The sequence below is a fragment of the Manis pentadactyla genome, chromosome 2 (assembly GCF_030020395.1).
Source record: "Manis pentadactyla isolate mManPen7 chromosome 2, mManPen7.hap1, whole genome shotgun sequence".
NCBI lineage: Eukaryota > Metazoa > Chordata > Mammalia > Pholidota > Manidae > Manis > Manis pentadactyla.
The window spans coordinates 133,209,142-133,223,346 of record NC_080020.1 but is presented as its reverse complement, the minus strand read 5'-3'; the positions used below and the strand labels follow the sequence as shown (position 1 = coordinate 133,223,346).

Here is a 14,205-nt window from a genome sequence, read left to right as displayed (position 1 = left end):
TGGGGCAGTCCTGAGAGAAAATGGTGCTTCGTGAATGTGGTACAAAACCTCTCACATCCATTGGAAGTTTCATTTGCAATTTGACATGCTGAGACAGGATTTTTCATCTACCTCCTCTACTATTTGTGAACCTTCAGGTCTCCAGAGCCTAGACCAGAAAAGACTGGAAAACCTGAGTATATGCAGCCCCATTCATTGTTGGGTTCTTCCCTAAAACTAAAAAAGGAAGCTAGGAAAATGAAGGGAATGGAAATCAGACGTGGGAACGCTTACATATTGTGAAATGGATATAGATTTTAACATTGTAAAATGTAAATTAATGTTAACACTGGGGAGAAATTTCTAGACCTTTTATGAGACCACAGGGAATGTTCTTGGTAAGTTTTGCAGGCTGAAGTGTAAGCCCTAAGGATGACTGCTTTTGCAGCACTGCCTCCCTCCTGGCTCGGGAGGCTGGCTTATACATGGTGAGCTCTTCTAGTCCCTCAAGCTCCTGGAAGGTCAGCAGTAGTATTCTTATTTTATAGATGAGGAAATATAGACACAAAGATGTTAAATAACCTGCACACAGGGTTACCTGTGCCCCTGATCATCGGTCCTGTTGCCCCAATCTGCTTCTCTTTATGAGGCTGACAATATTCCCTCCTCTGCCATCATCTCATTCTCTCTCACCTCATCTTCTGTGCTCAGCCTCCATCCTTCTGAATATCAGCAGAGGAGAACTTGGCCAAATATCAAATGGGCCAAGAAGGGAAGGCACTTCATTTTTCTTTCTTAGAGGTCCAGCTATTACATCCCTCCCATGTTGGATGGAAAGATGATTTGGTGTTTGGAAAATAATGAGAGTCCTTTAGCTTTCCTGGGAACTGATCGAAGAGTAACAAAAAATGCCAGTGTATGGTCAGAAATGTGTATGAGTTGTAGATACTCCTTTTCAGTATGATAAAATGGTTTAACACTGATATACATTCTCCCTAAGTGAAAAGGATAACTGGACAACAGACTTGATAATGACACACAGAAGTAACTTTTATTTTGAACTTTTAGCTGTGTGTGTTTATATGTGGATGGAAAGTTCCTGATGTTAGCTCAGTAGAAGACAACTCAGAATAAATTACACTTCACTGAAAGATGTAGCAAGTTTCCACAGGTTTTCTTGATGTGCAAACATACACGATAGTGATGCTCTCTATGCAGCAGCCACCCAGCCTTGGAGTAGGTCATGTATAACCCACATGCGTAACCTTGGAGTAGGTCATGTATAACTCTCATGTGTAACCTATGCAAAACCCAGGAAGGGGTAAAAGACAGTGCAGAGGTTGACAGAGAGAAAGACATGATACAGACAAAGGTGTCTAGGAGACAGGGAATGTTTTACAGGTGCGCTCAACAAAGAAGCACAAGGCTCACAGATTTTCCAGAAGAGAAGGGACTTGCCTGGGAAGCACAGATCCATCTGTGGTGTTTCAGAGGTGTATGGGCTGCCAAGAGTTTTGTAAGAAAAACCAAAGTAGGAGTATCACTGGCATAAAAATTGATGAATAAGAGAGGAAAATGTTCCCTAAGTAGAGGCTGAGGTGGAAATCTTTGGATGGAACCTTAACTTTTTGTGAACAATGAGAGTGTGGTGCCCTGAGCTCGCCAGTGTAGAAGGAAAAGGGTGAATCAGGCATGGACCAGGATGCCATTCAGAATGGCCTATGAGCTGAAGAGCAGATGATTCAAAAGGCGAAGAAGGAAGAGGAGCAGGAAGTGGGGGGGAAGGTGACAAAGAAGAGATGGAGGAGGAGGAAGATCTGGTCCAGGAGAAAACAGCACAGAGACATGACTGAGAGTGTTACAGGTGAGATACTTTTCTAGTGAGGACTTCAGGAGAGTTGTGAGTTCTCCAAATAATCTCAGCCCAAACAAACCGAATACTTAAACCAAATGCCAGGCACTGCTCTAATTTTGTTACCCGTGTTAACTCACTTAATCCTCATCTCAATCCTGTGCGGTAGGCCCTACTGTTACTCCTGGTTCACACTGGAGAAAGGGAGGCATAGCCAGGTGCCTGCAGCCTGCAGATGCTCGACAAGGTCTTAAACCCAAGGAGCAATTCTCTAGAGTTTGTGTGCTGGAGCACCTTCCTCATCCACCTCTCAGAGCAGTGTAAATTACACACTTCTGCACTTAGTCAATATAACCCCTTACAAATGCGCCAATTAACCTTGGTCTAATAATTCAGTTACTGCATCAGTCTTCCAATGACCCACTTGGCACTCCACTAAACCCCTGAATTAAAGACCCTACAAGAACCGTCAGTGGAGCCATGGGGTATTTCAATCAGGTATTGAGAACAGCTTGCCCGGAGTGGGCAGACCTCATATAAGAAGTCATGTATAACTGAAATTAAGAAGAGAATGGCCATGTTTGTCAGGAAAGGATCTCTTCCATTTGTGTGTGATGGGGCAACAATCCAAGACAGTAAATGCGGTACCTTCTCCCTGCCCTCTTCCTGGAGAGAGCTCTGCCAGTATCTGGCCCAGTGAGGTGTTGTCAGGATAAAAAGAGAACAAAGCAGCCAGCATTTAGTTGAAGGCTAGGGAGCAGCTGCAGGTAAAAGAGGCTTATACCTGAAAGAGGATGAGAATGGGCAGAAAAATTTCTCCTGTCCTCAGAGTCAACACAGAGCCTCCCAGCTGGGGAGCGACGTGATCCAGGCAGGAGATGCGAAGTATGGTCAGGGCGCCGACCCCTGGAGTGCCCCTGGACAAGGCCCCCGTCTTTGTGAGGGGTTGATGATGGAATCTCTTCGGAATGTAAGAGCTGCCCTTCCTGGACCACAGTGTCTGTGCCAGACTCAGCGAAGTCCTCTGTCCGCTGCACTAGCATGGGGGTGGGGCAAGAGTGGGAATGGCTTCATGGCTTTCCAGGCAGGGAAAGGTTCCTGCAGCCCTCGCGTGGCAGGGATTAGCCCCTCAGCATTTCTGCGGTCTTGAGCTGGTGAGCTGTGTAAGTTAGTTGGGGAAGAGAAGCTAGGGACTCAGGACTGCCGAGGCGTTACTTGACTAGAGGGTGGGCACACATCGGAATGGCAGGCATCGATGGTGCCTGCCTGGGTTAAGGAGAGGATGTGCCTGTATCTCAAGCAAACCTAATAGTGGGGAGGCAGGTGCTAGCCAGTACTGCATCTTGGACAAGAGACCATCTAATCACCAACTTCCATGTCCCGGCTGAGAACCTAACAGGTTGAGGAAGTTTGTCCTAGGCATGGGGAAGATTGGGACAAAGACTTCAGGAGGAGAAATGGACACTAAATAGTGTTTAGAAATGGAGCACTAAAAAGTGTTCTCTTACAAGTACTAAATATTCGTTCATAAGGCTGAACCCGTGATAGGGCTAAAATTCTGAATTTGCTGATTAAGTATCTCAATACTTTAAAGTACTCTTGCTTTTGAAGTATCATCTGTGATTAAATGGTTTTCTGTTACATGATTGTTTTCCCACTGATTTCCTTTGTCAAACTGGCCATTTCCCCACTTTTTCTTTTGATACAGTAAAGAAAAATCACATTTCCAAGCTAAACTCTTCCAAACATACAATTTCATCTTTCAGAAGCAATTTAGCATCCTGGAGTGTCACAGGGCCACAACACGTTAGAATCTTACAGCTGTAACATGAGGAACTGCCACAACTCATACTGTGCTTTGCTTTACTGTGTTTCTTACAAATTGAAGGTTTGTGGCAACCTGTGCAAGTTTATCACAGGGCCACTTTCTAATAACATCTACTTAGTGTCTCTGTGTCATGTTTTGGTAATTCTTGCAATAGGACTATTTTTTCATTATTGTATTTTTTTCATTATATATTATGTTTTTCATTATTATATATTTTTTCTTTATTTTATTTGTTACGGTGATCTATGACCAGTGATTACAACTTCCAGAAGGCTCAGATGATGGTTAGCATTTTTTAGCAATAAAGTATTTCTTTGTGTACATTGTTTTTAGACGTAATGTCATTGTATGCTTAATAGACTACAGTATAGTGTAAAAATAACTTTTATATGCACTGAGAAATCAAAAAATTAATTTGAGTCCCTTTATTACAGTATTTGTTCTATTGCTGGGGTCTGAGACTGAACTGGCAATATTTCTGAGGTATGCCTGTGTAATACACTGCAATTAATTTGGTATGGATTATATAAGATTTTGAAATTTGTTTCTGAATTTATTTCTGATATGTCACCATCATGGTAAGGAGGCAGGAAGTACCAAAAAATAATAATAAAAAAAAGCTTACTTATTCAGTCTTATTTTAATAGGCAGTTTACTCTAAAAAGAATGTTCAAAATATTCAGAAACCATGTGGCTTTTGCTGCATAGCTCACATTATTCTCTCTAGCATGGATTACTGTCTGAATTACCAAGTTCATCCAATCCGAGATCTGCGGCCGGTGGCTGCTGCAGGACTTAGGAAGCAACTGGGCAGTTAGCACCAGGCCCTTCAAATGCTGACGTTCCTTTGTGAAGGACAAAGGATTTATGCATCAGCAATTTAAATTCAGAGCTTTGTTACAGGATAAAGTATTTTTTGTTTTCAAAATCTATTTTGAGAAGTTGTACCTCTAATGAAGAGGATTCATGAAGAATTCCCTTGTGTTACATAAAGTAAGCAATAAATCAGTTTAATAAACAAAAAATTTAGTTAAGAGAATGGCAGCCTTTCCATATTTAAAGTGTTTTTCTGCTTGTGGGCTGATATTTTTGAAATGTAAGTCAGGTTAGTGCAAAGACTGGATTGTACTGCATGTGTTCATGCAATACTGAAAATATTAATGCCAAAGAAAGAGAATTTCCTGGGGACAAAAGCATTTAGACATACTTTTAAGAAGGTCAAGCTCATGTAAAAGTGATACTGAGGAAGTGTTCACTCACCAACAGGAACACATACACCTGCCCCCAACTCCCAGGCTACATCCAGGATGAGTAATTCCCAATGAAAAACATACTTTTAAAAAATGAACCTTTCTGAGCACAGAAAGTTTTTTATTGTGAATATTATCAAATATTAGAGATGTCATCACTGTGTGCAATTGGCATTTAGAAATCCCTTCTGGGCCGTGATATATGACCCTGTTAGGTCATAGCATCTTACGGTCTGAAATAAAGACTGCCACTGATCTTATTGGGAGGCTCCTGCACGTTCTCTGGTGACAGGGCTGCATAAACATCCCACTGAGAAGGGGAGATGGAAAGAGACGCAGGTTCAAAATGCAATTGCTAACACTCCTTTTTGCTAGACAATGAGGATGGTTGAATAAGAAGTGCAGGTGTGGCAGACTCAGTGATTCTTTATTCAATATAAGAAAATAAAAGCAATTCAGTTCTTTTTTTGCCCTTGCTTATTAGACAACAAATCAGAAAACTTTTCCTTTAATATGTCCCTCCTTTTTTTTTCTTTTCAAACAATGGTGCTCAAGGTGGGAGGGGCTTAGACCTTAATATTTTTCTTTTGGAGGCAGAAAACATGCCATTTGGGGGACTTTAAGCAATTTCTTCCTTTTGGTAATGGGGATGGGGATCTGCAATTCATCTTTAGGGCACAGTCTGGAGGGACCATATGAATATGAGGACTTTCAGTCTTGCAAGTATAAAGCACACTTTGTGTTGAACACTAGGTAGTAACGAACTGGAGTGCCATCAGTTTTTACTAAGAATTAAGTGTTTTATTTTGTGATATGAATTGAATATATTAGCAAATCTTTGTCCCTTTAGAATAAGGAATTTTATTGTTTTTGAATCTGTGAATTATTTATCTGTGGTGGTGTAAGAGATTATGGAAGCATTTGTCTGCTGCAGGCTAGGAGTTGAGCCCAGATTATGTGAGAGGGACTATAGTGTGATCTTGACTTTCATGAGAGAGCATTTCTGGCTGTGGATTTGTGTCCTTTTTCTGCATGATGACCATATGCGTAGCCTTGGAGGTCATATGTTGAAGAAGGCAGAACAGCTGTCAGTGTGGGTGAGATTAATTCATGGAGGGGAGCTTCCCTCTTCACACACCTGCCCTTACCTATTACATAAGAGAAAGTATCTTCTATCTTGTTTGAGCCCTTGCACATCTGGGGTCTCTCTATTACAGCCACTAGCATTCCTCTAAATAATGAGGTACACTAGTATATTAAAATGAACTCTAGTCATTGACTCCTAGCTCTAAGGTTTTAACTAGTGATGCTGTAAGTGTGCTTCTTCATCCTGTACCTCTTCCTTTAAAAATGATGCCTTGGATACCACCTTGTACCTTGTGTATATGTACACCATTGCATATATATGTGTGTGTGTATATATATATATATATACACACACATATATATATACACACACAGACACACACTCACATATACATATATTCTCCTATCATAGCAACTGTCATGGCTCTTGGACTTTTTGTTTACATGTTTATCATACTGGAAGGTACCTGAGGGAAGGTACAAACTCATGTTCTTCTCATGCCAACCAACCTTCCAATTCATGGCTCACAGTTGGAGATTAAACAAGTTTACATGATTAAGGAAAATGTCAGGTTGATTTCTAGCATAAAATGCTTATTATTTAAGAACAGCATTCTCTTCTGAAAGGAACTACATAAAAAGGGTCAAAGCCATTGCTGTGTTTGATAGTGCTAGCAAGTTTTAACTGTTTCCACAAAAGTGCTGTTAGGGTTTAAAGTAATCACATGCTCCTTTGACAGCCTCTCCTAAAACCAAATGAATCCCCAACTTCCGTGGGGCTAGAACCTTTGATTGCAGGGCCCATGAGTACTTGCTTGTCCTCAGGACTGGAAGAACAGAATCCTGAGTGGCACGTCCTGAGCCCCATAGCCCTAATCATGCTGGCACAGTTAAACTGAAGTATTTACATTAGAATTCCCCTCTCACCCAATTGCTCGGGTAATTAACCACACCAGTTTCCTGGTTAGCCTATGCCTTAAACTAAGCTCAGAAGGGGTTCCTTTTACTGATAGTTTTACAACTGCTCTTAAGTATAATTGGTGTCCAAGGAGTTTTCTTCAGGGACGGACTGTGCCTGCTAGATACCAAACCAAAATAAACTTTAAATACAGTTGGGGCCAGCAGACTGAGGTGTTGTTTTTAGGGCATTAAGGATGTTGCCACACTGTCTTCCCACTGGCATTGTTGCTGATGAGAAATTAGTTGTCACCTTTATCTTTGTATGGATTTCTTTTTAATCCCTGGCTGCTTTAAAAATTTTCTCTTTATTATAGACTTTGAACAATTTGATTATGATGTACATATTGCTACAGTTTCTTACATTTCTTATGCTTGGGGTTCCTTGGGATGCTTGGATCTGTGAGTTTACGGTCTTCACTGAATTTGGAAAACATTCAATCATTAGGTCTTCAAATATTTTTTTCTTTTCTCTTTTTCTCCTTCTTTTGTCTCCTTTGGGATTCTAATTACACATATATCAGGCCACTTGAGGCTTATTGATGATTTTTAGTTTTTTGTTTTCTTTTTCCTCTCTGTTTCATTTCGGCTAGTCTCTACTGCTGCCTTTCACTTCATTAATCTTTTCTTCTGCAATGTCTAACTTGCTGTTCATCTTCATTTCAGACATATTTCCAACTCTAGAAGTTTTACTTGGGACTTACATGTTTTTCATGTTTCTAATTAACTTTCCAAATACATGGAATACAGTTACAATAACTGCTTGCCTGCTACTGTCAACATCTGTATCAGTTCTGAGTTGGTATTGAATGATTGCTTTTTCTTTTCATTATGAATCACATTTTCCTGTTTGTATGCTTGTAGGGTTATTTTCAAATGGATGCCAGACATTCTTAATTTTACTTTGTTGGTTGCTGGATATTTTGTTATTCCTGTATATTTTTAAGCTTTATTCTAAAATGCGGTTAATTTACTTGGACACTATTGATCCTTTTGGGTCTTACCTTTAAGATTTGACAGGGAGACTAGATTACATTTGATTCAGGGCTAATTATACCTTAGTACTGAGGTGAGACCCTCCTGAGTACTCACCCAGTGGCCCATGAATTAGGAGGTTTTCCCGTCCGGCTCTTGGGAATGTACACTATACCCATCCCTATGTGACGGCCAAGTTCCCTTCTCTCTAATGATTTCAGGAGGTTGTTTTGTCAGCTCTGGCTGTCTCCCTCACAGGCATGCACTGAGAGTTCTCTGCTGGATATCCGAGTGGGTCCTCCTCTGATCTCTAGGGTTCTCTCTCTGGCCTTCTCCACTCAGGTGCTCTGTCCCGTGAACTCCAGTCACCTGGGTCTCCCCAGAATCCCAGCTCCAGCCAGACGAGCTCAGAGAGTCTGCCCAGCTCCTCTGGGGTTCCCAGTCCTCGCGTCGGGGTCTGAAAGCTCTCTCAGGGCAGTGAGCAGGGGCAAGCGTGGGGCTCACCTTGTTTCTTTCCTGTCTCTCAGAGATCACTGTCCTTCCTAACCAATCCTTAGTGTCCAAAGACCCACTGTTCCATATATTTCTCTGGTTTTGTTGTTGTTATTGTTCCTTAAAGGAAAGTAAATCTGGACCTTGTTACTCCATCGTGGCATCCTGGCTGGAGGTAGAAGTCACTCAGGGTTAGTTAGCTGTCTCTACGACTCCGGAATTCAGTTCTGTAACTTAGGGCTTTGGAAATCAGATCACTTAATGACAGTGGTAACTGTAATGCCAAACTAAAAAGTCACATTTATTCTATAGTCAATCTGGATGCATATGGCATTCACTGTACTACAGCCCTTGCTACTAGTATACTTACCGGGGTCTTGTGGAGAAGAAATCACTAAGTCATGAGTGATGAGGGCCAATGACTGGGGTTATGAGCCTGACCCTCTCCATCTCTTTCTCCTTAGGTGGGGCTCGTCCTGGCCCTGCCTCAGGCTGGTCACCATGCCCAACTGAGTGCACCATCTCTGGGTGACTGCAGACTGGGCAGACTCCTCAGACAAACTCTTATTTATTCTGGCCCAATTTCTAACCCATTAAGGATCATGCTTTGGGCTCCATTTTCATCATAATAATTCAAAACTCTGCTTGCTTGTATTTAAACTTTATGCTTCACATCACACCATTAACTAGGACAAAGACAACTGTCTCTCAGATGTCAAACCATGATTTTTACTTATATTTACTGAACTCCACTAACTTGGCCTGGTTCACTTTTACATGATACACTAACTGCTAAGCTACACTAAATTCAGTGCCTTCTCCAGGCTGTTGTCTTGTCTTTATGGGCAAGTCTCAAATTTCCCAGTTCTCTTATTTTTTATTCATTTGCTATGTTGACAGAGATCCTATTTCCTTTTTCACTATGTCTATGTTGTACTCATGTTACCATGTTAAATATTAATTAATATCCAAGTGTCTCTTTATTCTACCTTATTTTAAAAGTAAATGGACATATGATAGACTCTTTCCACCCCCTCCCCACCCTAGTGTGACTATTCTCAAAGAGGATATCATGAATAGTCATATTTTGTGGGGAAAACTGACTATACAAAGATATCTAGAATGTTTGGTTTAAAGCGAGTGCTGATATATGTCTATAGTTTAAACCTTGGGTTTTCACAAAGTTCAATTACAATAGAAATAACCCATAAACGGAAGTTGAAAGAGCATTCATTCACACTGGAAATCTCCAACCTTTTAAGGTCAATTGTTATAATATTCTGTGACCAACAAAATCATTGTACCGTAAATGAGAAAAAGGTCATGGAAATCATGTTGGCTGTGAAAAATATTTTGCTTCTGCAATAATACTCTTCTGTTTTTCTGATGCTCATGAATCAAGTAATGAGTCTTTAAAGGGTTAAAAAGTGTTGAGGGTCATTGTGAAGATTCAGTGTGCTAGCTAATTTGTTACCAAAAAACAGTGTGCATGAACTTCCTCTAAAGAGAAGTTATTGTTTCAGATAATGTGGTCTATGAAAGACTGTCTCCAGGCAAAATTCTGGTCTTCTGCTTTCGCATTTCTGCTTTTGTTTGGGTCATAAAAAGTTAAGGACACTAAAAAGTGCCACTAAATTTCAACCGTTGCTCTAAACACACATTCTTAGAATCTAGATTTTATGTGGTAACCCTGTCTGTGCATGAAACTTGATATTGTTGTGTATCTTGAATCAATCTTTTAATTACTCAAGATTTTTTTCTTAAGTCATATTTTTTTAAAGTAAGGATTTCTCTATTTGGTTTTTGTACAAGTTCTCAATCTTTTAAATAAGATTGTGACAGTTTGTCAGTGTTTGGATTAATGATAATCTTCTCAAATCATCCCTAAGGTTGTCTATTTTCCCTTCCTACACATTCCCTTATCATTTAATATGGTAAAGTAATAAATTAGACAATAGATGGTGATGATGTGATTTTAATTTTATGCTTACTTGTGTATTTGTATTTTGATAAGAAAGCTCTTATGTAAATACATATATTTATAATTACACACAAATATTCTTTAGCATCCCCTTGTCCTGCCTGAGAACTATGCCACGTGTCTGGAGTTATTAGGAGGGTCAGTGCTGCTTCTAAGTAAGGCTGACATACTGAGATTCAAAATTCTGCTTCAGCCATTGGAAAGGAAATCTTTCTAAAATGCTTTCTGCCTTCTGAAATTACTAGTAATAATTTCACATTTTCCTAATGACAGAGGTCAGCATTATGACTAGCAGTTTTTAGAATACATGTAATAGCCAAGCCATTGAAAAGCCTCTGACAGTTTTTCTTTCTTGCATCCTTGTATCTACTTTTTCTAACTCTTCTTTTTAATTTGCCATCAGTGTATTTACTTTCCCTTCTTAGAGCAAATCTGTGTGCCTGCTTATAAGAGCCATGTGTTGCATTTTTACATATTGCTTGAAATCTGATGCAGACTGGGAAATCTGATGCTCAGAGTTGTTAAACTTTGTCTAAAATATGGAACAGATTCCATGATGTTGATTTTATCTGCTCAAGATCCTTTGGCCTCCTTCTTAGTAGCCTTGTCTTTATTAGTAATAGAACAATTTATCAAATAAATATCATCTGGATACGTGGGGGTAAATTTCACACAGGGTATAACTGCTGAACTAGTGTAAAGGTCTGTGTACTGAAAACAGTCAGTAAGATACTACTGCCAGATAATACTGAAAGCTTCTATCATGCATCCTCCATAATTCTCATTATAAAACCCAAACAAAGCAGGAGAAAAATTTTGAATATCAGAACAGTATAAGATTTCTAATCTTATCATTTTCTTACTCCAAACACCTCAAAACCTAGACATATCTCAGCCGCTCTCCCAGGAGACCTGGCTACCTCTGAGCCACACAGCTTGGTAATTTAAGCAGAAATGTCTACCCTGCAGGAACTGTAGAGTGGGGCAATGCTATCCAAATGTGCAGCCTTCAAGCACTGGTAAGTCTGGAAGCTGAAAAGAAAATGGTCTACTTACAACTCCCTTCTATCACTTATGTAGCATATTGACAATATGCTCTTGTCTGAATCAAAGAACCAAACAAAAACTCATAAAATGTGAGCATCTGAAGATGGTGTGATCATAGTACGTGCTATTAACTGCTTAGTGGCTGATAGATATTTATAATTGTAAAAGACTGTTGTCCACACAAAAGATACATGGTGTTGATGCTACGTCAGTTCAGTTCTTGAGCCTGAGCATTTTCTCTCGGCCAAGCACGGGGCTGAGTAGTGGAATGAAAAGAAATAAATGAGGCTTGGCTTCTGCCTTTAGAAAGCTTACAGATTAGTTCCCTTTCTAGAGGACATTCTTAGTAGCTTAGTTAGTAAGGACTCATGTGAATAAATGAATAACTGGTGATACTGATCCTTAAATTTGGTGTTTAGATGTGGTGTGGTTCTTCCATACAGAACATTTCTTCTTTCCTCTGTCTACTTTTAAGATTTTCTGTTTACTAATGATTTTGAGCAATTTGATTGTAATGCACCTTAGTGTAATTTCTTCATATTTCTTGTGCTTAGGTTCCTTGATCTGCTTGGATCTATGAGTTTATGGTGTCTCCTTAAATTTGCAAAGTTTTTGAGGCAATAATGGTTAAAAACTTTCTTTAAAACTTTTAAATGGCTAAAGTTTTAACCATTATTTCCTTGCAAACTTTTGTCTGTTCCCTTCTCCTTTCTCCTCTCATTTGGGGATCCCAATTACACACACCTTGGGCTGCTTGAAGCTCACTGTTACACTGTACTTTTTTCTTTTTTCTCTGTTTCATTCTGCATGGTTTTCCAATACACTAGAATCTTTTCTTCTGCAATGTCTGATAGGCTGTGAATCCCATTTCGAGGTATTTTTCTTTTCAAACATTGTACTTTAAACTCCAGAAGAGTCATTTGGGTCACTAATATGTCTCCCATGTTTCTAATTCACTTTTGGAATATACAGAATATAGAGTTTAACTTATAGAGCAAAAGTTGTTGTCTTACCTTCAAAATTTTCTAGAGCTCAGGCATTTCCCCACCTTTAAATTGTTATGATAAGAACCTAAGTATTTCTCAAGAAAAGTCATAATTCAGTAAAACATATTTTAAGATGGCACACTTGCTTTGCCACCCCCCAGGTGGCTGTGTGCCTCAGGTTAGACTTGTGCCTACAGCTCAGAGCCCAGCTTCCCATGCCCACCGAGTCAGTCCTCCCGGGCAGGGGGGCAGTGGGGACTCACAGAAACGAAGAACTCTTGGCCAAACATTATGACAACCCTTGGCCTACGACATCCTGCCCCTCTTTGCATCCAGTGTCATGATGTGATGTGAAGAGCTGCAGTCTTCTCCCTTTGAAGATGACATGTCTGACATTATTAGCTGCTGTATTTTGCTCAGGGTCCCAAACCTCAGGAAAGACAGGGCCAGGTTTAAATAGTATTTGAGTCAGAGCCTCCTAAATTTAGTGAGAGATAAGACCTAAGGGTTAGCCAAGGATTTCCATTGTTGCCCATTTCCCTGGCATGCAAAGCTTCTGGAATTCTGTCTGGTGTGATTCTACTTTTGGAGCTTTTCTCTGGTTGAAAGTAAGACACAACTTCACTTCAAGCCTCGCCCAACCTGAATTCTTGCAGTACTACATTAGGGATGCCTGGGGGCAAGGGAGGAAAGGGACAATGATTATTCTGAAGATTCCCCAAAAGAAGGGGTGGGCCTGATCCCAGAACAGTAGCCAGTTCCTGGGAAGTATTGTCAGGGATGGGGCCCAAGAGCTGAGATGTCATACCTGAGACAGAAAGTGGGGCTGCAGCTGGAACTGTAGCAATAGGAAAAAGGATGACAGAGGGAGAGAGAGATGACAGAAAGGCCGACACTGGCAGGTGTGATAAGAAGGGAGGGTGTAGTTAGATGACAGTGCTGAGGTCAGTATGGTGGGCCTATGGCACTGAGCTCCTGAGAATTACCTGTAGCTGGTGTCTACATTAACACTGTTTTGAAGAAAATTAATGTTCAAGAAAAGAGTGATTTATGCATACCCAAACCCCAGGTTTTGATATTAAATGAATGGAAAATGGCAGAGGTCCAAACTTCCTCTTGGTCTTTTCCCCATTTGCCCTTATTCTTCTAAGGTGTACTTTTTATGCAATAAGACAAGTCAGCTCATGAAACCATCAGTGGCAAGACTCAAGAATTCTTTGCTATGGTGAATCCCTTTGTACCCACAATGAGGGTCACAGAAGCTTTCTGTGGGAACTAATCAGGAACAGTTTGGACTCAGAGAAAAGGCTCCCCTAATCTCCATTCCTATCATACACTTACTTTACTTTAATATTTTTGCTATAGACAACTAGCAACACTCTTCTCTGTAATCCTGTAATTTAAAAATGCATGCCGTTCTTTTCCTATGGGGACAAGACCAGCTACAACATGATAGAGGTTCACATGGATTTTTACACAAGGTGTTTGGGTATAAGCTCCCTTAACAGTCAACTAGAGTGCTTTGAAAAGCATCAGCGTGTCAGTCGCCACTGAAAATGAAGTAGCTCAGCTACACAAATAAAACGGAAAAAAGCCTGTGGTTTGTAGTGATCTTTAAGGATCCTGAGCCCTTAGGAAGAATTTTTAAATGGGATACACTTTTCTAAGTCAACATCTCAATGTAACTGGTCTTTAATGGCCTCAAAAGCTGCATTAGAATTGCATTCTCAAAACTGGGTTTCTATTACTTTCTAAGGATATGCTCATAATTG

The 14,205-nt window shown here is 40.2% G+C and overlaps 1 protein-coding gene across 6 annotated transcripts in view; it reads right to left on the bottom strand.

Annotated features, from left to right (window-relative positions):
* Positions 1-14,205, bottom strand: part of CTNND2 (catenin delta 2) — a 947,950-nt gene that overhangs the window by 107,611 nt on the left and 826,134 nt on the right. The gene's annotated exons all lie outside the window — the stretch shown is intronic.